The 24,034-nt window shown below is 35.3% G+C and overlaps 1 protein-coding gene and 1 long non-coding RNA gene across 2 annotated transcripts in view; both read right to left on the reverse strand.

The window, feature by feature from the left end:
• The window catches only part of LOC144316684 (uncharacterized), a 507,527-nt gene that overhangs the window by 11,133 nt on the left and 472,360 nt on the right, over nt 1-24,034 (reverse strand). The window lies entirely within an intron of this gene.
• Nucleotides 3,552-24,034, reverse strand: part of LOC144317096 (uncharacterized) — a 56,621-nt gene continuing 36,138 nt past the window's right edge. The window contains exons 3-4 of the long non-coding RNA XR_013382981.1: nt 15,323-15,430; nt 3,552-5,668 (exon numbers count right to left, since the gene is read on the reverse strand). This is a non-coding gene — a long non-coding RNA (uncharacterized LOC144317096). The remainder of the gene's footprint in view (nt 5,669-15,322; nt 15,431-24,034) is intronic.

A 24,034-nucleotide genomic window follows, 5' to 3' on the forward strand; every position in this document is an offset into this window, starting at 1 on the left:
CAAAAATAAACACTCAGGCGCAATCTATAAAAAGTCTGGCTTACCCTATCTTCCCACTCATTGCCTTAAGGTAGTACCTGTGAATGAATATAACTTTATTCCTCTCACTTTCAGGTACATATTCTAAAAAGCTTCTGAAGGTGCTCTTTATTATGTACCTCATAAAGAAAATACTTTTCCTAGTTTCCCACAAGAAAATATGAAAATATGATATCTATACATTGACTGTAAAATTTAATTGTCACAAACCGGAGGTTATCCAAGAAAAAACTGTCAGAAAGTGTGGCTTCGTATTAAATATTTTAATGCCAAAATTCTTATATCTGATAGGAAATATCTACATTTTCTAGTAGCTTATTCTGTAGAGAATTCATCCTAATGGCTTCAGATGGAAACCATGTTGCTCAAAACCAGATAAAACAGGAGAATATAACATAGGATGTGTGTGTGTGTGTGTGTGTGTTTTGCCACTGTAGCTATAATGAGTAGGTGGTAATATTTGCTTAGAACATTTCTCAGCTAAAATCATCGACTATTTTCTATGGGACAGAACTTTAAAGATTAGATTATCACTAATTTATGTATTACAAGGGACCCAGTACTGCCACAGAAGAAAATATGTGCCCATGAGGCCACCTTCAGGTAAAATGTGATGGTTTTCTATCCAGCGATGAGTCTTTACTCTATATGTCAAGTATTGCTCATTGGACACTGAACACATGACCAGTTTTACTGTTTCCTAGATGTATGGATCTGCCCTGAACAAAAATGCAGGATATTTCTTCTCTGAGCTTTCATCAAAGAGTAGAATGCTGGGACACCTGGGTGGCTCAGTGGTTGAGCGTCTGTCTTTGGTTCAGGTTGTGATCCTGGGATCCTGGGATCAAGTCCTGCATCAGGCTCCCCACAGGGAGCCTGCTTCTCCCTCTATGTCTCTGCCTCTATCTGTGTTTCTCTCATGAATAAATAAATATAAATCTTAAAAAAATACAGAGTAAAATGCCGATCTTTCAGATCTTCTATGCCTACCAAAATCCAAACTGAAGGAACTATGAATCCTGGAGAAAAAAAACTGAAAGTCATTCTCTTCCTTATAAATTAAAAATTCAGCTTCAAATCAGAATGTCCTGCTACAGATCATGGCTGCTACTGGCCCCATACATAATTGATGTCATTGAGTTATTTACTGATGCCCTTGACTCAATCTATAGAAGAATACACACAACAAGCAACTCTGTAAGATTCCTAATTGTGGTTTATGCAGTATGGCTGCAGAAGACACTACCCTCTGTATCATTCAGTGTGCCTCATATAAGATCCATGTAAGAAATGCTACTTAGAAACCAGCATTCCAAAAAAAATCTGGAGTGCCTGGATGGCTCAGTCGGTTAAGCATCCGCCTTCAGCTCAGGTCATGGTCCTGAGTTCCTGGGTTTGAACCCAGCACCAGGCTCCCTGTTCAGCAGGGAGTCTGCTTCTCCCTCTTCCTTTTACCCTCTCCCTGTTCATTCTCTCTCAAATAAATAAATAAAATCTTTAAAAAAATCTATGCTACCTTGAGAAACTATTAAAGCTTATTCTTATTGATACTAAATTATAGGTAAATAATTTTCTCTAGTTTATTCTTATTTTTTCCTGTATTACAATTATGGCACTTCAAATATTCTGGAAGACAGAGCGTGTTATAAATAACAAAAGAAGGGGTGCCTGAGTAGCTTAGTCTGTTAGTATCTGCCTTCAACTCAGGTCATGATCCCTGAGTCCCAGGATCGAGCCCCACATCGTGCTCCCTGCTAGCAGGGAGTGTGCTTCTCCCTCTGCTTGTGCTCTTCTCCTCTCTTGCTCTCTCTCTCTCTGTCTCTCAAATATATAAATAAATAAACCTTTAAAAAATAAAAATTAATAAGATGAATGGTTAAAATGATTGAATTCATTAGAAAATCCCTACAAATTAAAAGGAATACCTGGCACACATTAGCTTAAGTAACAGGTTAAATTATAAGGAGAAGTATGGAGGGATGTGGTCCATGGCTAGTAGCAGCTGCTCAGGGATGTCAGCAGACATCACACCATTCCATCTTTTTGCATCCAATAATATGACCATATTCAAAGATAAGAGGCAGAAGGAAGAAACAGTACCAGCAATGCTCACGTCCCGAAACCAGTATCAGCCAATGTCCCTCAACAGACTTTTGCCCATGCTTCATTGGATGTGATGAGAACACATGGACCCCTCTTGATGCAAGGGGGGTTGGGAAAAGAGAGTACTCAGTTTTCTGGGGCTTGCAGTGGAGGTGGCAATAGAAAGTGTAGCTGTATGTGATGGGTAAATTATCAAAGACTATACAAAACAAAACAAAAACAGGCTCTTCCACAGTTATTAGGAAACCTCAGAAGAGGCTTCTAAGTTATTCAGCATTCAGTTCAGGAAATAATAGAGTACTCCAGTGAGTATGACAGTATTATAAAGTAGTTGAGCAAGTTTTGGTTTCATAATCTGGATGGTTACTTTTTTAATGTGTAAATTGTGATGGCACTCTACTATCATTACCCAGGATCCCAAGCCCAGGACATCAATCTTATGATAGTGAATGTAAACCACACAATTAAAGTTCTTAATAATGTCTAATTTCTTTGGCTAAGTTCTTGTTAGACTTTACAGGTCATCACTGTTTTTAGATTGTATTATCAATGAAAAAGAATAAAATGGCAACTCTGCCTATACTCTTTTTTTTTTTTTTTTGCATAATGTCCCTGCTCTCTTTCTTAGTATTATATTTGATTTGTGTTTTCTTTGAAAAAAATATTTTTATGTCATATTCCATTTATAAGTGTTTGTTTAGTTTAAATTAAAAATGCAATCCATAAACTCACTTATTTAGGCACATGAAAACTATAATATTTGACATTAACCTTAAAATGTGTCAGACATAGTTCAAAAGATTTTATTCACATTTTCTGATTTTATCATCACAACAGCCAAATAAGAAAGGTACTATAAGTATCTCCATTTTATGGATGAAAAAAGTGAGGCTTACAGGTTTAGAAGCTACTCAGCTAGTAAACTGCTAGGTCTAAATTCAAAAACAGACTCATCTGATCACAAAGCCTTCTTTCTTAACCATTCTACCAATAAGTAAGTAAATGGAGTAATCAGTTAAAATTAAATGAAGTACAGCCTTCAATGAAATGGAATTTTAAGGCATATTCATGGTCTAAGAAGAAGTAAGAAATCGAAATAAAACCAATACAATGTGATGGATTTATTGAAGATAAACCTTTGGGAAAATTCAATCCAATTCTACATTTGTATCTATGATAGAGTACAATAAAGGCTTATCTCTAGAATAGTGACTGGAATCAGAATGTTCTTAATTACTGTAGTTTCTGAGAAAAGAGATAAAAATAGATTTTATGAAAGATGAAAACCAAAAGAACATTCTAGTAAATATTCAACCAATAAGCAAATTCAATTAATATTAAAGCTCTATTCAGTTAAAGTTATACATATATATATATATATATGAAACATGAGATTCCCATTCCTTCCATAAGTGCAGAGCTCACAAAAACAGCTGTAAACTTTCATTGAAGAAACAGATGAAGTACTGAACTCAATGAACATTTGATTTTCTGGTAACAATCCCACTAGAATTCTTGATTGCAGATACCATGTGCATGTTGGGGGCTACTGAAAGTTCACATTAAGAGAAGTGTGTGACTCTTGGTGAAAGACCTCAGTCTACACCAAAATCTAAATAAAGTAGTGCACTGTCTCCCCACATCCTTACCTTCTTCTCATGACACTTATTTAAGCTAGAATTTTAAAAATTCATTTACTTGGTTTCAAATTTCGGTTCCAAAAACTAGCAGGTTTTTGTTTTAACTCTCAGATGAGGTAATAAAAATTAAAACCTCACTATCCAAGAAAATGAAACTTTTAACTCAGTCTATGGCAATGTGTCTTCTGGTTCATTCCAAATGGATATTTATAGATATCTATCCTCAATTCTAGACTATGTTATGGAAAAAGAAATAGGTAGTTTGGTTCTTGCCAGCCTTTCATTCTGTTTGAGAAATTAGATATTTTGCCCAGCTTTACTGTCAGTCTCTAAAGTGATAAAATTGCTTTCTAATTACTAAGATTTAGGTGCAGAGTCTGATGCAAAGCAGATTCAAACTTATTTGATAAAACAGCAACAGTGAAGAAGTTTTCAGAGACTTGAAATGATAGCGTGGTACAGCCATTATAGACTGTGATAACACATTGTTTTATCCTCTGTTCCTCAAGAATGAGTCTCTTTCTTATACTTTAAATCACTTCCCGAAACACAAGAAGTTTCCTCAGCTCATTTGTGTTAAACTGGTCTTTTTTTTTTTTTTTTTTTTTCAGCAAGATGCCATCCATTTTCATACACAAGCAGGTATTTATCTCACTCCTGAAGATCGCTGGGATATATTATCAAGTAAATTATGTTCAGAATATGCATCCAGTCCTAATTTAGATGTTTGAAAATTTTTTAAGTATTGTGTGTTTGTTTATCCATGTGTCTATCCATCCATCCAACTAACTTTAGGAACATTGAATATGTGATGTGCTCCGCAAGGTGGTTTCCCTTCAGCCTCATCCCCCATGTAAGAGGGCTTGCTTGGCTCTGAAAGTACCCAAACAAGCAAATATAAACATATTTCTGCATATAAATAAATGATCCTTTAAAAGAGTAATCATTTCAATCGAGATATTGATAATGTTCTTGAATTTTTACATTTAAGCCTTTGCAGGAAATTCAACTTACTGCATAATTTATCAGCCACCCTCTTTTTCAGTTAAGACTATTAGTACAGAAATAGTAGAACTGTTCAGAATCATAGAGGGAATCTAAAATAGTTTCTAGCCTCCAGAAGTTGATAATCTTGTGGGAAGACAGGAAAATAAATATATAATCCCATCTAATACTTAAGGCATTTCAAGTGATGTGGAAAGAGTGATATAGATGCAGTCCTTAGACTGGAAGTCTTCAGCAATGGCTTTCCAAGGTAAGATGGTATTCTAGCTGAATCTTACAGGATGAGTTTTATTTGGCCATAAAAAGATATGTGAAAAAAGCACCCTGTCACAGAGAACACCACCAGGACAGATATTAAGGGGAGGGAGGCAGGGAGCTATGACCAGTTTAGTATGATTGAGTATAATGTATGGGGTGTAGTAGTAGAACCTGGGATGGAGACTCTATGCATGGTCAGCTTAGGGCATTTGAAGAAAATCAAAATGTACCACAGATCAAAAGGAGCCAATGAAGGGATTTAGGGGAAAATGGAATAGTTAGGTTTTAGGTTTGCCTTTTAGAGTGATTGCTAGGACTGCATCATTGCTGCAGGTAAACTAAAGAAGAAAAATTAGAGACAAGATCTCTCAGTCAAATATAAGAAGGAAGAGGAGATTCTCTGAAGAGCTCTCCCTCTCTCCCAGTGGGATCTGTCCATGCAATCGGCCCTTGAATTTGTGGGTTCCTTGTTCACACCTGGTTCTGGATATGCATTCCCTTCCTCTTTTCTCCTCCCCTTCATGAGGTAAGCATCATGCACCATTCCTTGACCTATAACCTGACTTTGCTTCTTTAATCTCGATTCTTTAAGATCCCAGCCTACTCCTACCATCTTCTTTCTCCTGAAAAGGCAGAATAAAAAAGAAGCAAATAAGTTGCATTCCTTAAAAAAAAAAAAAAGTTGTATTGTAAATTCCTATCACTAATCATATGTCTATGTATTTCTCATACCTAACTATTCTAAAAAACATATAGCCACAGTATGGCTCTATGTAATTAGTTTCCTTACATTTTATGCTTATCTAGTGATATCTACATTTTAGGATAAAAATAAGTTTAGTAGATACATATGCAACACCAGCCATTGACATAAAGAATACATAATGAAATAGTTATATTTCAAGAGAAAAATAAGATGATAAACTTTCAAGTATTCCAAGTAGAACATTAGAAGAGAAACAATACAATTATACATATGGGTGTGCACACTCATACATACACACATACGAACTATGCAATAATGATTTTTTCTATTTTAAGCTATATTGTTGAGCTTACTGGGTTACTAGAAGAATCTTTATAAAAAGCACCCTAAAACAGCACTGTGGAGACTTATGACCAAAAAAAAAAAAAAACTACTACTATATAGCTTTCTGTGTGGAACCCATAATGTCCTTGATAGACACCATCATGTATTGGGACACATATGCTGTTTTCCACTATTTCTTTGATTAGCCCTCATTCTTGCTCTTCAGGGTTTCTATCATAATACAAGAAAATAAAATTTTAAGCCCAGAAGGATTTTTACAGTAATGCAAGCTATTGATCGGTGCAATTTTTTTCAACCAGAGCTTTACTATTGCATCCAGATTCCTTACAGCTCCAATATGCCCAGTGGGTTAATATTAGGTAAGATACAAGCTGTTAGAAAACTACCAGTAAATTTTTTCCCCTCAATGTTGCTACCTATTTCAAGCTCCTATGGGGCAGTAAAAAAACTTTATTTCTTTTTCATCCAAACCTCAGACTTTAGATATACTTTGAGTGAAAAAAATCAGTCATGAAATATTAATTCAAACCACGATTTTCCTGTGTTGGTTAACCCTAAAACATTTATTTTAATGGGCATATACATGTGCATTGTCCAGCTCCAAAAGAAATCTTTAAAAGTTACCATCCCCACTCCCTGTAGAAGACCATGGGTGAGCTATAAATAATCGTTGCTACCGCATTCTTTAGTTGACTATCTTATCTTTCCACCATCTGCCTCCCCCAGCCTTTGCTTTGAATTTTCTTTTGAATCCTGGTCTAGTCTCTAGAGACCATCCTCCAGTTCAGAGGCAACTTTATAAGAAGCTTAAGCTTCAAGGTCCCTCATTTGTACAGATCATGGACTTGAATGAGGTACTAGCAATATTTTCATAAAAGCTTTCTTTTTAGATACACTAGAAAGTAAGAAATTTTGTTTTTCAAAAAGAACTTCCCCTCCCATATTTGTATAAGCTTTGGACCTCACAAAACCTATAACTGTTCCTTACTTCATCCCTACACTGGCTTTCTGGCTGAGGTTCTCCTTGTAGGACTCTTATCTTTTCACCTCCACCAGCTAGGTTCTGCTCACTGAGGTCCACAGGTGTATTCTAGCATGACCAAGGTTCTTCTAGGTTTCTGGACATAATGCCACGCCACACTCAGCTCTGGATCCTACTTATCAGTATAGGAAAATGACCACCTGAGCTACAATAAATAATATAAGACAAATATTCCCCTGTATACATGTATAAAATACAGAATTAAAACCCCCAACATAGGATAGAAATCAGTTTACTTTTATTATCTGCAGCTAATTTCTCTGGAATGTATCCTAGTGTCCTATGAAACTGAGAAAAAGAAAACTACTTCTCATGCCAGACACAAATAAATATCTTTCTCTGAGTAACAAGGTTTGCCATGGATCTGGGGTCTTGAAATTGTGTTTGTTTCTGCCCAAATGCTTGGCACCATCATAGACTACAGCCTGAGTTGATAAAACTGTGCATGTGGGGCTGTCCACCTGCAGAATGGCAGGTGGAAAATTATTCAGGAGAAGGAGTTTAATTGGTGACCTTTAAAATAATGATTCATTACCTTAAAACACTTTTATTATGTCAGCATGAGTGCTTCAATTGAAACTAATATATTTAAATCAAAAACAGTAGGTCTTATTTAACCTATCTTAAACCAAAAGGGTACATTTAAAAATTTTTTGGAATTCTTTATCTTTCCTTTCTGGTCCCCCATTCCCCTTTCTTCTTTTTCCTTCCTTCTTTTCTTCTCTCTTCCTTCTTCCCTGCCCCTCCATTAAGCCATGCTTTTGTTACTTGGGCAGTCTCCATTTGTTCATTTGCAGATGAAGTGGTATCTCCAGAGTAGACCCTAATCCTAAACAGTCAAATCCTCTCTCCATTTCCTGGAAACAAATGGTCAAATTGACTTAAGAATAAGTTTTCCACCTGGCAAAGAAGTCAGGCAGACCAGCATTCTTTTTTTGTTTTTTGTTTTTTGTTTTTTTGTTTTTTTCTTTAAAGAGAGAGTGTCTGTTCAGGTGTAAGTGGGAGGAGGGACAGAGGGAGAGAGAATCTCTAGCAGGCTCCACATTCATCGCAGAGCATGATGCAAGGCTAGATCTTGGGGCCCCAAGATCATGACCTAAGCCAAAATCAAGAGCTTCAAAGCTCAACAGGCTGATCCACCCAGGAGCCCCACCCTTCCCCATTCATTTTTTTTTTTATCTTTTATTAGCTACTACATGGGGCCAATTGCATATGTAAGGAAATAATATATGTAAAGGACCTGTAAGGTTCTGGAACTTCATAAAGGTTAGTTTGTTGTACTCTTTGTCACAATCTAATATTGGGTCCTCCATAATGACCCAAAGAGAAGAGAATCATGGCACATATTACATGCCCAGCCTAAAGGCAACCCTTCTAGGTCTTACATTTAGCCTGGAATTTGCACAGAAAAAATGACTGAGAAAGTTGGCAACCCATTAAGCAATATGTTGAATGTGTTGTATGACCCACAAAAATCAGATTCCCACATGCTAACATGGATCTGAACCTAGTGCAGACATATGCAAGAAGGCAGCTACTCTAGTACCAAGAAAATAAATGGCTGGGCAGAAGCTATATTTACTAGGACATGTTTGTGATTTTCAAAGCAAAATTTTGTGACCAGTTTTCATTATATTCCGGGCTATGTAACTTTTTATGGCATACACATTTATAAATAAAAGCATGAGAGCCTCTAAATCACTGACTTAGGCTGAAATGATGCCTCTAGGGTTTGGGATTATAAAAAAATAAAAAGAAACCGAGCAGGGATCATAAGGCAATATCCTACAGGAAGCAAATTGATACCTGGGATTACAGTAGCAATTCCTTTCTGGCATTCAGGAAGGAACATATTTTAGATAAACAAATGGGCAGAACATTTTGGATCTCTGTAAATAGATCTGAAAAGTCAGGCAAGAGCCTTTCCCTATATGGGTACAAATGACATCATTCATAACCTTTTGAGCAATTGGTGCATTTGGAAGAGCTATAATTTGCAGATATGATACTACAGTTGAACTATTCATGCTATTTCATATTATAGTCCTATAATGTGGCAGATTATAAGAAAGACAAATTTTTTCCCAAATTTTCATTATTCTTTTTTTAAATAATAGAATTTTACCTATAATACTGCCACACTAATATAGATGCATGTCTTTTTTGATCTGAAAGCAATTATAAGTACTGATTTATTTCCATATCAGTCTTTTCTGATAAATGTCATGATTGCTATTTTCTGTAGTGGATGTACAGATATGGAAGTTAAGTGATACACTAAAGAGATCTTAAAGCATAGTCATTTTCTATTTTTTAGTCACAGGTTCATCAAGTATCAGTATACAAAGTAATGAGTGGGGAGTTTGGGGGAGCTTGAAATGAGAATGGACACATTGTGTTAGTCCTTACAGAATTCAGAAACTATAGGAGAAAGATGTTATACACATACTTAGGATGTAAGAAGCAACTTAATATGCGCTATGAGAAATGTACAAATACGAGCCCATAAAGTTCTAAAAGAAGTCAAAAGTACGTCCAAGATAGCTAAAAAGGGCCTTGCGGGAAAATTTCACTTAATCTAGACCTTAAATTATAATCAGAATTTTGAAATGAAAAAAATTTGGTGTGATGTATTCTAAGAACTTGATTTTAGGTAAACTTGCATCTGTTCCTGTTGGATAAAAACTCTGAGAAGTAAAATCAGAATCTAACAAATGAGAGAAATCCTTTGACTTTCATGCTCATAAATTTCCCCAATTATTTCTAATCTGGTACAAAGATCAAAGTATACTAGGGATAAGAAATAGTATGAGCAAAGAATAAAAAATCATTAACTCTCTACTGATTACTGCACTTGAGTCCTGATGACTAGAAGTGGCAGGGTGGAGTAAGTAGTATTACTGACATCATCTGGGGGAACTCTGTGGCATGTCCAGGGAGCACTGTAGCTTCAAATAAGAACACATATCCCCTATCTCACTTAGCTGAGTACTTATTTCAAAAGGCATCAGAATAAGAGACATCAATAACAAATTACTACATGTTTGTTACATTTCCTTTTTTTAGTACATTTTTGCATTTACCTAACCATGAAAAACACTGTTTTGATTTTATCTGAATATACATTCATCTGGATGGGGTGCAGGATTTAAATTGGTTGTGCTGCTTTGATAAAGTGCATAAATTACTCTCCCCTTTATTCATGCCATTCCCTTTCATTATTTATAGTTATGCTCACCGAAGAGAACAAATAAATCCTATGACGACACTATACAAGCCCCTGTTGGAAATATTATGTGTTCACATTCACTAATCCTTTTCACAGGGTGAAGGCATTACAAACAGCTCCTCATGCCCTGTGTTTCCACTGTGCGCTTAGGGTCACCAGTGGGCATGTGCATAAACAAATGTTACTACTGGTGAAAAGCAGACACTCGGGACCTGGAGAAAAACAGAGGGTAGGGGTGTTTGATACATGAATAACTGTAAATACAAATTCCCATCTACTTAAAAATTAGTTGTAGGTTTATTACTAAAACAACTTTCCCATTTACTCATGTTAATAACTCCTGGGTTTGAAAACATGATCTTTGGTCAGTGCTGGTATATATCACATTCTCAAAGGTAACAATTTAAATATCAGTGAATGTAAGATATATCTGACTACAATACTTTGCATAAGCAGTGCAAAAATATTCAGAACCAACAGGAAAAAATGAATTTGTGTACTCAATTTGAATAGAATTAGTGAATCAGGACCATACAAACTAAACTTGGGTGTGAAGGAAACACATCTAGAGAGACAAGGAGCAGGATGAGCAAGGGTTGCCGGAGGAGGGAGGGAAGGGGGAGATGTGGGAGGACCAAGCAAATAGCCTCTTTATACATTGAGATGGTTTTGAGAATAATAATGTACTGGTTTCTTTTTTTTTTTTTTTAATCCAAGTAGCTATTGAAAATTGTAATGATTTCAGTCTAAAAAGCAATGCTGGAAAGCCTCTTCGGAGATTGCCAACTCCCACTGTGCAGAAACACTGTGTCCCTGCATGCTGGTGTAATGGAGACAAACAAAAGAAACACTTCAAGGAAAGGGGAAGCAGAAAAGGGAGGGCAAAAAAGCACAAAGTATATGGCTCCCAGAAAAACATAAGAGTTTTAGCAATGACCAGAAGCAAGCATAACAACACCCCAAGTTTGAAACTGATGTAAGTTAATAAAAAGCTCAACAATTTAAGTAATATATTATATAATGATATCCTCATTCAAAATAACAGTAACTTATTACCAACAATAATAATCTAGTCCTACTTTCAGTGATACCCATTCCCCACGCTAAAACAGGCCACTTTGATTTTGCCTTTTCAGACACTGTAAAGGCTCCTATTGGGAGCAAATATATCGGAAAGATTATTAATATGGCAACACGTTGCTCTATTGCTTCTGTCTGCTTGGATGTATCTCCCATTTTTCCCCTCTTTTGGCAAAATAAATGCTTTAAAAATCAACATATGTAACTACACAATGAGAGTATCCTAATTATGATGATTCTCCTTAGTTATCTCAGTTCCTATAAAGGTTAAATATGGTTTATTATCTCCAGATTCTGACCATTATAAAAAGGTCAATAATAATTGTTTATTTACTTTCAAATTTACTACTGTAAAACTTTTGTGAGATGGTGAAAAACAATATTGCATGTATTTTCTAGAAAAACTTATTAAGATCAACATTTTAGGAAAGTATACTTAAATTCATTTTTATCTCAGATTCTTTTAATCACAGTGTCTATTTTTAAAAGTCTGAAATGAGAAAGACTAACTCTGCTTAGTGCCATTATTTCTATACCAGGAACTTGTGCTTCTTGCATATTCATTATATGTCTTTGTATTGTAAACCGACTTATAATTTTTAACTATTTTATTCATCTTTTTATAAGGTTTATTAGTTAAGTTTCATTAGAGTATTTTGGTGTTGCTACATTTCATAAATGGTGCAGTGCATATGAAGTATCTATTTCTCATAGCCAGCAACTCAGCCCCTGATCAGATCACACTCAATCCTTCTGATAGAAGATTCTCATATTTCTGTTTGGAAAGTAAATGATGATATCTGAAAACTTTGAAGAAAGGCATTTCAGGCTAAAACATGGGGAAACCATGGCAGCCAAAAATGCTATATCACCAATGCCACCAAAATTATTTTCAAGGTCACAAAATACTCTGAGAATAAGCTATGTTTTAAGGTTTTGGGTTTTTTTTTTAAGACACAATCTTCATTATGCCAGCATAGTATCACTGTTATAAAACCTGATTCTAAAATTTACCAATGTATGGATCTTTCATTATTATACAAAAGTATTTTACCAATGGGTACAAAATATCATCAAATAATACTCTTTCATATGGTCCACTTAAATAATACTTGTTTAGTACAATATTAAACTATTAAACTATTAAAGTAGTAGCTATTAAACACATCTGACTGTATGTAAGGAGTAGCTATTAAACACATCTTACTGTATGTAAGGAGAATAACAAAGAACAATACAGGAATTCAGCTCTCATTGTTAGTCCCTGTTTATGATTCTTGGATAAAGATAACCTTGTTTTGTTTAATATTATTGAAGAATTTGAAAGACCTAGCTGTTAACTACAGGCAGATACATTCTTATTCATAATACCTAAATGTTTCATTTTGATATCTCTTGTCCCTTTTCTTTTTAATTATTTATTATTAGTGCTAGCATATTATATACGATATAATGGTAGTTATTATTACATAATGGTTAAAATTTATGAAACATTTGCCATGTGCCATGCGCTGTTATAAGAGCTTTAAATATCCTGACACATTTAATTCTCACAACAACCTGAGAGATGTATTTTATTATCCCAGTTATGTAGATGGAAGGTTAAATAACTTGCCCAAGAGCAAATGCATTTTAATTGAAAGTCAGAATTAAACCTAGGCAATTTGACTTGTGCATATTACTTCTAGTATTGATAAGTCAGTGCTTTCAATGCCTAAATATATCTATATTCATTTGAATATTTTCCAATTGCCATATAATTTTACACAGTAGTTCCAAAGAGTAAAATACATATGGTTTACCAATAAAAGTGTAATATATCTTTTAGAGGAACCGTTATGTCCATCCTCTGAAAATAAAATTTCGAAAGGTAGAATGTAGAAAGAAAAAGTGAGGGAACTTCTGATTGACCTCAAGAAGAGAGAAAGCGGTAGAGGCCACCTGAAGGACTCTAAAGAACAATGGATTTTAGCCATTTCCTTCCTTTTCCTTTTCTTCTGGTGGTATTAATAGGGGCTATAGTTTGTGTTATTCTTGTTTCTTACTTTTTATTTTTAAAAAGGAAGAAAAAGAAGTGTTTGTCAATTAACAACCATTAAGGGGCAGAGGATTCTATTTTACTGTTTTCTTGCAAGGTACAGACAATTATTTTTCCTAGAACACAAGTTTTTTAGCAGACACTTAAGTGGCAAATTCTGTCTCTTTTCATCATGATGCTTCTTTACAGGACAATTTGGGAGAGTGGTTGCTCATCCCCAGCTCAGCAGTGGGTTGCTGGCTAAATAATTAGTAGGTCAGTCTGAAAAAAACAACTCTGATAACAGTAGAGAACTCTAGGTGATGATGCTCTGTGGTAGTCTCAGCCTCACCTATAAATCTACTTGTGGTCTTTCACACCTGGAACTGAGTTTCATTTACATTCAGATTAGAAGCAGTAAAGCAACCTGGGAAGTTAGAAATACACAGTCTGTGCTCTCTAGAAGACCTAGAGAATGTGTGAGTGGCACAGACTGAGAAAGTTCACTATAGCTCTGAGGGACTGTGCAGGATTGTGAAGGATGGTAAGGTCACATAATCCCAGAAGGGGCAAGAGCTGAGACAGGGTAATTAGGAAGACTTCACACAAGAGAGGACTTGTATCTGGGCCTTGTAGAAGGTTTTGTCACTGAGCCAACCAAAGAGAACACGGAGAGGGATGTGCAGAGATGAAAACATTTCTTGCCAGAAGAAAAATAAAACAATCCAATCAATTTCACTTGTGCAGAAATCAGTTCTTAGAAACTACTTACAAACTCCAGCAGAGCAGAAGGTTTCTCATCCATTCCCAGCAAGTCTGTAATCCCACATGGGGCTCTCCTCACTCATTTGCCGAGACTATGAATATGGGGCAGTAGTGGTGAGTCATTCAGCGATGACTTTAACCCCTCAGCCCTCCTTCTTTTAGTCACAGCACCTTCCTCCCATTTTGCTGCTCCTGTGTTTGGAGTTCTGGTGAGCAGGGTGCTTGTGGCTTTAAAAATGCAAAATGGTTGCCAAAAAGAACAGTTTTGCCATGTAGCAAATGTTCATACTCTGCAATGCTAATTTATGTCCTTTCCTATAGTTATACAGGTTACTATGTGCCATGAATTAAACATTAATGAAAATTATTCGATGATACTATTAGGGAATATATTGAGAAATAGATGTTTTAGTACAGGTGTTGACATTTTTAAGGGGGTTACATTTTTCCCCCAACAACTGAAAAGCCACAGAAATGGAAGCATTTGGAAAATGCAACTATTGAAAAACTTAGCATGAGTAATTTTCTGTTTCCTAATTTGGGTACCAGTTACATGGACATGTGCCGTTTGAAAACATTTACCAGTTCTACACTTATGACAGGTACACTTTCCTTTATGAATATTACATATTGATAAAAACTTTAAGAAACTTTAGCATTAGCAATGAAATTAATACATTCAAAATGCAGAAATAGAATCATATTTTTCAATTTCAAATCTAAAATAAAATAAATAGGAGAAAACCAGATAAATAGGAGAAAACCCTTCCCCACATAGAAATAGATTTTTTTCATCTCTTAAAGAAATTCAATCAATCATAATAGGTATTCTGGATAGGTGATGCTAAGGGGAAATTCCCCAAAATATATACTATCAATGAAGTATGAATTGCTATTTTTAAAATTTTTACTTGAGCTCAATACATTGCTGCTTTTGTTTCCACTTTTGTGTTTCTTTCTGTAAAACTGGAAGAAGGAACTAGAGGCTGACAGGTAGTTTATGTGGCATTTAACAACAGAGAAGGAGGCTCCATCAGGCAAGAGTGGCAATGAGCTGAGTGACTTTACAGAATACTATAGGTGGGAAAATTACCTTGATGCTTTCTACTTGTGCTGATTTTTCCTTCTGCTGACACTTCTGATGCTCTGAAAGTTGCTTTGCTCACATCCTCTGCTACTGGTGTCAAAGCACACTCTCAATCTTCACATGCCAAAAAAGGAGGAAAACCTTATTTCAATGCCCAAAAGACTTAGCTCCTGTCAAAGATATTCATTTAACACTCACAGTTGGTCTATGGCAACTTGAAGACGTTGTCTTAAAAAGTAGGGCTGGTGGGGGCTGGGGTAAAGAAGAAAAGGCCTGACTTTCTAGGGAAATCTCATATTTTCCATATCCTGAAGGCATTTAATAAAAAGAGGCTCCATACTCCTAAATGAAGGGGGCAATTCAACCATTATTTACAAGAGCTATGATTCTTCTGAAAAGGAGTCAGTTAACCAACATAATAAGTTCATTACAGTTGACTAAGAAAGGGAATATTTTAAAAACAAGAAATTTATTATTTGCAAAGCTTTTTCTCATAAAAATAACTGTCATTTAATCTTATTTCTTATGTAGTTTTGGCCAGCTAGAGCTAATAATTTCACAATAAGAGAAGTCATCACCAACATTAATGGCAAACTTTGAATTTTCTTAATGTTTCAAGTACTCTGAGTACCACCAAAAATATGATCATTCAAAAATATATGTGGCATTCAGTCCTAATCTACATGAAATAAGCACATAAAAGTCCAAGTCATTTATAAAAGGTAATCAAATATTTTAATCGAGATTTGCTATCTGGCTAAATGGCAGACAGATGACAAGCCATTCTCTTATTTACTCTGACCACTTACACATTCATGTTGCATGTTCATTTCAGACCATTTATTCATCTTCCCCCTAGCCCACCCCAATATTCTTCTCCAGTGGCCTTGTTTGTACCATCCTGAAATCTATCCCAGAACATAGTAAAGTACACAAACTTAGTTCATTGAGGCCTTCTCTTTCCATCGGCTATTTTTAAAAACTGTGTATTTTACACAATAAATCCTAATTCAGCCAATAACAGTTCATTCAAACAGCATCTGAATTTTAAAATTGGCTCCTTTTCAGACAATTAGTTGGGGTGCCAATTTCCCAGTCAAATCAAATCATTTTTCCATTAACATTTTTGGTTATATAATCTGCTATACAAATATAATACTATTAAAACTCAATGTGCAAATTAAGTCCCTAGAATATCTCAGTTGCCAATTTGGTCAGATAATTCCAAGCATACATTTTGCTGTCATTTAAATTGGAGATTTTTCTGCTGGCTGATTACTTTCTCAGGGTGAGAATGTGGCTGAAGAGCCCAGTGCATGTCTCAGATTTTCCACACTTTGTACACATGGAAACTGTCTTTGGGCTGGGACTCTCTCCTCTGTCTGTAGAGCATATTGTACTTACAGCCCTGCCTTTCCTCCTTCTAGGCTGCCAGACACATTTGCCCAAAATGAGTCACTCAGTCTTTGATTTTTTGCATGTAAGTTTGGCCTGTCTGATGTTGTTTGCACAGCCATGCCACATTGTTAGAAGTTGTGATTCAATGTGTCCTTGGAGCTTTTCTTTTGCCAGCCCTGCCTACTCTGAGTGTCCCCATTTCAGCTCACTGTTGAGCAGCTGACTCAGGGCTTAAAGTGAACCATCCCCCATGTTTGCCCAGTTCCCATGCTTGCTGCTGTGCTGATCTTCACTTCACAGTTATAGGCCCAACTGGGGGCACACTTTTAGTAATCTCGCTTTCCCATTTATGTCACATATGTCTTGCAGGTGATGCGGGAAGCTGCCTGCGACATCTGTGACAGATCCAGACCTCCCAACCATATGGGAGGTTGGACAGTACCAAACATTTGATTGGATCCAGAGTTTGGTGCCACATTTATTGCCAACCTTCCAAAAGGCACACGGGCCATCTTGAGTCGATTTCTATTTCTTTGTTCCCAGAGCTACAATTCAGAGTAGTTTGATTTTCAACAACATCAGTAATACACAACACTGTTACCTACAGATTATTGGTTCTACCATTTTTCAGTTCCATTCCTGGACAAATTATTAATGTCTTTAAGGCTCAGTTTCCTTATTCATAAACTTATGAAAATAATCATTTTTGCTTCACAGAGATAATATAAAAGATAAAATGGAAATATTAATATACACAAATCCTCAATAAAAGTTATTGGAGTACACATGATAAAACTATGTTCTTTGGGCATTAGTATAGCATGTGTAGCTTGTGAAAAGTATGTTATACTTAGTTGATTAGCTTTTATTTTGTTCCTTGTAATTTTCATTAAACCTGTCTTGGACATTGTAAGAACATAAGTCTCCAATAGTTGCTTCTGTCCCTGGACATACTAAATTATTTTAGCCCATTTCACACTTCCTTCCCAAATACCACTAACACTAATGTTCCACGGTCCTTATGAAGGAGGGCAAGAATTCTCTATTGAACATCCCAATTCATTAAGAGTTCTTTTTTTTAGGATTATTTATTTATTCATGAGGGACACAGAGAGGGAGGCAGAGACATAGGCAGAGGGAGAAGCAGGCTCCTTGCGGGCTCCTGATGTGGGACTCAATCCAAGGACCCCAGAATCACACCCTGAGCCAAAGACAGAGACTCAACCACTGAGCCACCAGGTGTCCCTCATCAAGAATTCTTAAAGTCACTTGGATTCTCTTGGACTTCCCATTGGGGGTCCATCTTTCTGCTACTCATTTCTGAAAACCAGAGTCTAAGACTGTTTATCTAGACCCTCACTCAGTTCCATGTGCTTGACCTCTGGGTCTAGTTAAAACTACTATCTCTAGTTTTGTTTTGCAGATTGACTTGTAACTATCATATCATCTAACTTCAGAATATCCTCAAAAAGAAAAAAAACAATATTCTCACATTAGACAGAAATGAAAAGAATCTTAAAAGGGCTCTTGTTGTCCATGGAAGGAACCTTTTTCTGCTTATTGAGTGGTTTGCTGAAAGACTTTTGGTAAAGAAGATCTTATATGTTTAGTTGATTTCCTTTCTGATGTTATTAAATCACTGCTGTTTACACTGTGGAAAATTTGCCTACGTGGCAGTCAAATATATCATGTAGCTTATTATGAATACATGGGCTACATTTTTGCATGCCGACCTGCAAAATGTTGAAAATAAGTATAATGTCATTCTCAAATTTTACCTTTTCCAATTGAAACATCTTCAGTTCTCTCATTCTCAAATGAATTCTATCCCTTTCCCCATTTGAATGGAGTACTTCATTTAGTTCTTAAGCATATATAAACTATACTTTCTTTGTAGAAATATGTACTTTGCAACATGTTTTCCTAAAGGTAGTGGATATGACTCCTCTTCTTGTTCTACATTTTTTTTCCCATGGCCTATTTGCCCTGGTCACTTTTCTGTGAAGATTAAGATTTGGTGCATGAGTTTTAGCACTGCTGTCACAAATGTGTTACTCATTTGAACTTATCTTTGGTTATAAACTCCTTATCTGATTTCTTGTCTTTATATACTTTTTAGATGTGGATAGTACACAGAGTTGTACACTAGTAACATCCCATGACTCTTGCCTTTCACTGTAACCATTTTAAATTATAAATCACAATTCCCTTTTTTTTTATCCCTCCATCATTTTTTTAACTATTTATCTCTAGAGTCCCTGGGCATGGAATTATACTCATATTTCTCTGAACTCTTTGAACACTACCGACTGGAATTGTAAGGTGATCATATTTGACTATGCATTCATGTGAATATTTAAAATTCTAATATAGAAATGTGATTTTCTTTCAAGGTTGACATGATTTCTACTCCAAGTAGAAGTTCTTATATGATACAGTAGAATTTATCACACTGCTTCCTCACCCTTATAAGAGGCTATGAGAGTAAAAACACATCAAATGAATTTTAGATTACTTTTATATAACAAACAGTGCTGTTCTTCATCATTGACTCTGCCACTGGGCCAGTCCTATTATTGATAACAGAAAGCTTAAGGTACATCTTCCTTTCAGCTGAGCTATGGATTCACACACACATATACAAACATGCTTTCTCAAAAATAATATTTATTAATAATAATATTATTACTTTAAGCATTTCAGGTTTATGAATAAATCATGTAAATATAATATTTTGGGTTTATTTGTAAATAACCATATAAAATATGACTGATTATGACATACACATATATTCATATACATGATTTGTGTGTATAGATATATAAGTGATTATATATGTACGTATATTTGTAAAAATATTCATTCTGTGTCTGATCCTTTCTTTCCTCAGTTGTTTCTTCCTTAGAATTACTGGCCACTTTGTTGGTGCAGTTTCATATTTTCACTAGGCCACAAAACTTGTTCATACTTGGTTCTATAACTCCATTTTCCTATATATGTTGTAGTTACTAAACTGAGTAGTATCCAGCTTATAAAATATTGATTGGAATTATTTATCTTTCTTAAATGTTATTTTAAATTAGTTTTAATAAGATCAGTGAATCTATTGTAAATATACATTTCCTGGTGTTCTTAGAAGAACTCTAACACCACTCAGGTGGCAATTTGAATTTATCAGCTATGGGCCACAAAAATAATAATTACAGTTTTTTCTGTCTTGATAGTACAATCTCCTTACCTATTCAAAATAATGGCCTCACACTGGAAAAAAAGACATGAAAATATTGCCTGTGTCCTCAAAGACTTCAGTTTACTTCCCAGGAAAACAAATATTCTATTCTTCTATAATACTTGTGCAATTATTTAACAAATCTCCATTGAGTGCCTTCTCTGTGGCAGTCATTCTACTGGCTAGACATGCTGGTAAATCTGCCATAATGAGAAGGAGTTAGTCCCTTCATCTACTGGCTATTTTGACATATTATGGATAATTAATAGTTGCAATAGGACAGGACTTCAGGTCCAAAGCCAAATTCTACTTCAGATAGTTAGATCCCTTCAAAGCCTGCCACTGACCTTTGATTTAACTCATCCTCCAGAATTTTCTCAGGAGTATGCCAAGACTATTTTTGTTATACATGATCAGATCTAAACTCAGATTTGACTCCTTAAAGAACAGGATGGATCCTTACTTTGGTAAGACAGATGGATTGGCTGTTGTTCCTGTGTAGGGAACTTGAGAGTCAAGAAAGTAACATCTCCTACTAAAAGATTGCTATCTGTCTTCTGCTTTCAGGTGTTCTTCATATCTATAAATTTTCATAGTCTTATTGTTAAAGAAATCCTATATTCCCCAATTGTTTCTATTGACATCTTGCAATTTATGACCATCACCACTGTTATAGCAATACAAAAATACTTTCAGAAGTCAGCAAACCACAAACTTAGCCATACATATTATGTCAGCATTCTACCAACACAGCTCTACCTCCAGGCAGCTTGCTTGGGCTCTGATACAACTCCTTGGCGTTCCTAAATTTAGCTGCTCTGAGACAAATATATCTTTTTTGTTGCTCACAGTTCTGATTTTTCTTTCATTGTCAGTTTCTACACACATGAGGGCCAATGGCAATAGTCATAGTGATTAAATCTGCACGATAGGTGGCTATCCAAAAAATGATCTAGTTGCTACTAGCAATGGTATTCAAAGCTAGGGTCCTCCTAGGATCTTAGACATCAACATGTCTTTGGGAGTATTTTTTAAAATTCTTACTTCTGAAAGAAACATCCACCATTTCAAGAGAACAACACCATTCTACATTACTTTGGGATCACTAAAAAGGGCATAGAGCAAAGAAAAAAGTGACTTCTAAAAACAAACATCAAAGATTTGCGTAGAACAAAAGTCAGTAATTATTTATACATTAAACTAAGCATAGAGCAGCCCGGGTGGCTCAGCGGTTTAGCACAGCTTTCAGCCCAGGGCAAGATCCTGGAGACCCGGGATCGAGTCCCACGTCAGGCTCCCTGCATGTAGCCTGCTTCTCTCTCTGCCTCTCTCTCTCTCTCTCATGAATAAATAAATAAAATCTTTATAAAAAAAATATTTAAACTAAGCATAATCAACATTACAAAGCCATAGGGCTTGAACTATTATTGCAGTGTTCCATAAGATTTCCTTGTCTCCAGTGTGCATGTGGTCTTTCCTTCATAAACTACTACTACTCAGGTATAATTATCTATAATAATTACATTTCCTCATATAATACCCTAATTTTCAAGATGGCATCCCTGGCCATATCAATCACTGATTTTTTTTTTGAGATTTTTTTTAAATTTATTTATTCATGAGAGATACAGAGAGAGAGAGAGAGAGAGAGAGGCAGAAACACAGGCAGAGGGAGAAGCAGGCTCCATGCGGGGAGCCTGATGTGGGACTCCATCCCAGGACTCCAGGACCACGCCCTGGGCCGAAGGTAGGCGCTAAACTGCTGAGCCACCCAGGGATCCCCTCACTGATTTCTAACATGCTTCAAACTCTTACTGCTGCTGACTTCTTGTACTTTTTCTTCAAAAACTAGACAAAAAAGTTTCAATTCTATGATATCTTTAGACCCTGCCAATATCTACACCTTCCTACCACTCCTAAAACTTATCAGTATACATTTTTCTACTTTCTAAGTAAATTTTTGTGGAGGTAAAATATCTGTCTTAGTTTAGGCTGCCATAACAAAATATCATAGACTGAGTGGCAGCTGAAACAACAGAAATCTATTTTCTCATCATTCTGGAGACTGAAAGTCTGAGATACGGGTGCTGGTATGATCAGATTCTAAAAAATGCTCCCATTCTGGTTTGCAGATGACCACCTTCTCTTGAGTCTTCTGAGAGAGAGAGAGAGAGAGAGAGAGAGATTTCTCTGATGGCCCTATCACATTGGGGGTCAGGGCTTCAACATATGAATTCAGGAAACATAATTCAATTCATAGGAAGCAAACATTCAGGAAAGTGCACAAATCATAGGATGCATCTCAATTAACTGTTTTCAAGTGAATATACCCATATATATCTATATATTAATAAATAAGAATTGCCTGGAAGCCTGAAGTTATCCTTATCCCACTTTATCATCATTCTCTGCAAATGGACCTATTATTCTTTTATTACCATAACTTTTGAACTTCACATAAATGGAAATTCTCATATTCTTTGTACCTAAGCTTCTTTTGTTCTATATTATATTTGTGAAGTTTATCCATACTTTTGCATGGAGCAGTAGTGTGCTCATTTTTATTGTTGCACAATATTATATTGTAATATAAAATTACACTTTACACTTTATTTATCTTCTCTACTACAAATAGACATCTGGGTTGTTTCCAGTTAGAAGCTATTACAAATATTGTCTATTTATGAAAGTTCTTTTAGATGTTTTTGTTACACATAACTATGCACTGTGGAAGTATTTATATATTTAGGAGTAGTGGATCTAACAGTCGAGTATGTGAAAACTTAATTCACAATTCAATACAATAAGTTTTGTAGATGCCTTTGCTAGATGAAGAAAATATTTTTCTATTCCTAGACTGCTAAGAATTTTTATCATAAATCAGCATGGAATTTTATCAAATGCTTTTCTGCATCTTTTGATGTGATCATATGATTTCTCTCTTTTATTTGGTTAATAGAGTAAAATATACTGATTGAGTTTCAAATATTGAACAAACTTAGATTCCTGAAATAAATCTAACTTTTTGTTGCATATTAAAACTTTCATGTGCTGTTGGACTTTATATGCTGACATTGAGTTTATGATTTTTTCTCTATGTTCATAAAAGATTGGTTTGTAATTTTCCTTTCCTGTAAAGTCCTTGTCAGGTTTGATATAAAGTTTATGCTAGTCTCACAAAATACATATTTATGAGATGGAAAGTATTCCTTTTCTTTTTATTATTCCCTGGAAAAGTTCATGTAAAATGGTTGTTGTGTTTTCCTTTGGGGTTAAGATTATCTTGAACTGGAATTTTCTTTACAGGAAGGTTAAAAAGTACAGGTGCAATTTCTTTAATAGTCACAATACTATCCATGTTTATATTACTTTTTGTATCCAGCTTGACAACTTGTAGTTTTCCCGGAATTTGAATTTCATTTACAATTTCATTTATATACTCAAATATATTGGCATATTATTTAAGTTATTAGGATTGATACAGCTTACATTATCAGGATCTCTGGTGTTGGGTCTTTTTTAAAATCCCTGTTATTGGTACATTATACCAACTATCTTTTTTTATTTTGACCAATCAGGAAGTTAATCAGTCCCATTACTCTTTCCAAAGGACCATATCCTGGCTGTGCTGATTTTTCAATTATTATTTTGTTTCTTAATTAATTTCTGTTCATATTGTCAATTCTTCATTGCTACTTTATTTGAATTAAGCTCTTGTTATTTACCTAGTCTACTGAGATAGATTCTAAGATCACTTATTTTCAGCCTATTTTGCCTCTATATGCATTTATGGCTATATATTTCCCTCTAAGCAGTCTTTAGCTGCATCCTGTGGGTTTCAAATATTTTCTTACTTAAGTCATAATAATTTCTCATTTACTTCATATTTTCTCTGATTCCTGGAGGTTTAGTGCTTAATTTTCAAATAATCAGGTGGTTCCTAGTTATATGTTTTATTAATAAATATAACTTTAATTTCACCTTGATCATAGAGCATACTCTGAGTTCAGTTCTTTGAAATTTATTAGTACCTGCTTTATGGAGATGTATTTTGCTCTTTAAAGTTCAGTGTTCTAGGGCAGCCCAGGTGG

This window comes from Canis aureus, chromosome 7 (genome assembly GCF_053574225.1).
Source record: "Canis aureus isolate CA01 chromosome 7, VMU_Caureus_v.1.0, whole genome shotgun sequence".
In the NCBI taxonomy this organism is placed as follows: domain Eukaryota; kingdom Metazoa; phylum Chordata; class Mammalia; order Carnivora; family Canidae; genus Canis; species Canis aureus.